Raw genomic sequence first — 3,565 nt, 5'->3', positions numbered from 1 at the left:
GCGCGCGCGCGTGTGCATGAGCATGTGCATGTGTGCGCGCGCGTGTGCATGAGCATGTGCATGTGTGCGCGCGTGTGCATGAGCATGTGCATGTGTGCGCGCGTGTGCATGAGCATGTGCATGTGTGCGCGCGTGTGCATGAGCATGTGCATGTGCGCGCGCGTGTGCATGAGCATGTGCATGTGCGCGCGCGTGTGCATGAGCATGTGCATGTGTGCGCGTGTGTGCATGAGCATGTGCATGTGCGCGCGTGTGTGTGTTCTTTAGACAGGGTCTGACTGTATAGTTCTGGCCAGCCTGGAAGGTTCCACATTTACAGAGGTTAATCTTCCTCTGTCTCTGCCCCCACCCCGAGTGCTGGGAGTAACTGAGTGCACACCACATTCAGCTGCATGCCTTTATTAAACATGCAAGTCCCCAGTCTGTCCTCTCAGACGCTGGTGTGACCTCTCCTACTCCTCGGAGCTTGTCCTATCTCTTGAATGGGTATAGGGACCACTGACCAGAAAAAAAGATGAGATAGGTAATACCCGTGTAGCCTACAAGGCCACACAGTACCAGTGTCCTTCAGTGGACTGAAGATATAGCTTTGGGGTCAGGGGGTGGGGCAATTCTGAAAGAGCCACGGGAGAGGATCAAAACACTTAGCTCTTGGATACTAATTGGTGAGAGGCCCAGAGGAAAACCTAGTTTGTGAGCAAAATCCAGAAACCATGCTAGGCTGGAATGTCTATGCAATGGATATGCAAGTACAACCAAAGGCATCCCAGACAGTTCTGTAATGTTAAGGCATCTACAGACCTTTTTTTTTTCCTATAATTTTCCAGAAGGATGATGGGTAGGGTGGGACCAGGATGCATTTCAGCATCACTAGTTGCCACAAAGAATCAGCTTCCTGGGCAGGGCAGTCTTCTGTTTAAGATACTGTGCATGGGCAGGAGCTCAGAGATTTAGGGAGAGCCAGAAAAGGCAAAGTGAAGAAGTGTGTTTACTGGGCGGGAGGCTAACTGGGAATACTAGAGAATCGGTAGTACGGGAGATGCTAAAATCTATGCTCATCTTTATGTTTCAGCCCCGGCGTTACCTTGTTACTCCTGAGGCTGAAGTCATCCTGGTAGTTACCAGGCAGCCTCTGCCTCCACAGTGGTGGGGTGGCCTCCAGGCTGCAGCCTCCTTATGAGGATGGAGAGGCTTAGCTCTGATTCTTCTTTCTGTAGAGGCCACTGTGGATCAGGCACTGACAGAGCATGTAGTCACAGATGGTAGCTCCTGGAGAGTGGCATGGATGCACTTCCTAAGCCTTCATGTAAACCAGCTAAGCTGGTTACTTAAAACGTTTGGTTTGTTTCTAATTGCCAAGGAAGCGGAGGCAGAGCGAACTTTCACAACTTGCCTAGGGTTGTTTGGCCCAGACTTGTACTTCATGTTCAAGCCTTGGCGTCATGTTCCAGGGCTCTCCAGGGATGCTCAGAGGAAGCAGGAGATGTACAAAAAGGTCCTTTATCTGAGTGTGTCATTAAAGATGCTTTCTGCCTCAACCGCCTGCTTCTCTACCCTGATGTCTAAGACACGGAAGCTCCCATTTCCCCATCACTTAATGGAGCAGAGCCACAACCCTCCAGCCCTTGCTTCCTCGTTGTCTTCTGTCAAGAAATGGTGACTCAGATGGACGTGGTGGCTCATGCCTGTAGTTCTGGAACTGGAGGGGCTGAGGCAAGAGGATCACCCCAAGTTCAAAGCCATTCTGGGTTGCATAGTGAGACAAGAAAACCAACATTGAGTCCACTCTTTCACACGCACATGTAAAATTCGTGTTTTGTTTTGCTGCCTTCACCAGCTTCTCTCTGGCTCTCACACTTCACATTCAGTTGCTGAGGAAAGCATGTGGCTCCGCACCATTGAACCATTCTGAAAGACTCGTTTTTTTGCTCTTCTTGTTAAAGTCCCTCTCCTCTCTTGCTCGGATGATGGTCGGGGTCTCTCCTCAGATTTCCTGACTGCGGACAATGCAGCAGTCTGGAAATGCCCACATGTAAACTAGACAAGGCTCCCTCTGCTCGTAATTCCAGTAGCATCCCATTGCTGCCCAAGCACACGGCATATGCTCAAGAAGTCTCCTGGGACGTTTCACTACTGAGCTTGCTAGACGATTAGCTCTGTCAAGCTTACGCTGCCTTGTCACGTGACGTTTTCCCACATTCAAAATTCATCCTTACTTTTTCCTCTGTCTGAAAGGCCTTTCCCTCTGATGTACACATGACTGGTCACCTCTCCTTCAGGGATTGGTTTACTCCACATCATTTTCCCACCGTTTGAGTTAAAGTAGTCCTATAGACCTTAATTATATCTTTTTCCTATCTTATTTCTCTTTATTATAAAATTTTATCTGACATAAGATAGTTTATATTTTTTAATTAATAAGACTTTAAGAACCAGAAGGGAAGAGTTTACTATTCTTTCCAGAATTGCTTGGAATTTGGGTTAGAATGGCCTCCATAGGCTCATAAACTTCAATGCTTGGTTCCCAGTTAATGGAACTGTTTGGGAAGGATTAGGAGATGTGGCCTTGTTAGAGGAGTTGTGCCAGTGTGTGTGTGTGTGTGTGTGTGTGTGTGTGTGTGTGTGCGTGTGTGTGTGTCTTTGGGGCTTCAAAATCTCACACCATTCCTAGTTAGCCTTCTCTTTATCTTATGGTGGGTGTATCAACAGGCAAGCTCTTCCCATGCCAGACTTTCCTGCCTGCCGCCATGCTCCCCACCATGATGGTCATGGACTCACCCACTGAAGCTATAAGCCAATGAACTCTTTCTTCTATAGGTTGCCTTTGTCATAATGCCTTAGAACGGTGACAGAAATGTGACTAAGAAAATTCGCTAAGATATCTTTGTAGATGCTCAATAAATGAATAATTATAAACTGAAGCAGGACTTCTGGTGTTCACCTTTCCCAAACCCAGGAGCTCCCTGAGACAAAGTGTGTAACATGGGATATCACTGTACAATCTTTTCTTTCATACATTCCATAGGAAAACTCACAGAAACTATCAGCAAATACATAATATGCACATCCCAAGGACAATTTTCGGTCTGATATTGATGAACTTAGGAATTCCACGAATGGAGAGATATGTTGCAAGAAGATTAGACAATAGGCCATTGGAGAAATGGCCCAGACTGGCTAGGAAGGGTTCATGGGGAATGGTTGAAGGATAAAGAATAGCTTGTCATTGAAAGAATTCTAGCTAGAAGTGATGAAATTGGGCATCCTTAAGACCTTGAGCTAGTACAAGTCTCAGCAGACAGGGTACCCTAAGTATTGAAATTAATTTACACACACACACACACACACACACACACACATTTACCCTTTCAACAGCACATTCAACCACCTATCCATCTATTCACAATCTATCCATTCATCAATCTACCCAACCATGTATCCATCCATCCACCTACTCACTATCCCTTCCATCCGTCCTTCCTTCCTTCCTTCCTTCCTTCCTTCCTTCCTTCCTTCCTTCCTTCCTCCCTCCCTCCCTCCCTCCCTCCCTCCCTCCCTTCTTTCC

Source organism: Mus caroli, chromosome 18 (genome assembly GCF_900094665.2).
Source record: "Mus caroli chromosome 18, CAROLI_EIJ_v1.1, whole genome shotgun sequence".
Taxonomy (NCBI): domain Eukaryota; kingdom Metazoa; phylum Chordata; class Mammalia; order Rodentia; family Muridae; genus Mus; species Mus caroli.
This window is presented reverse-complemented; position numbering follows the sequence as displayed.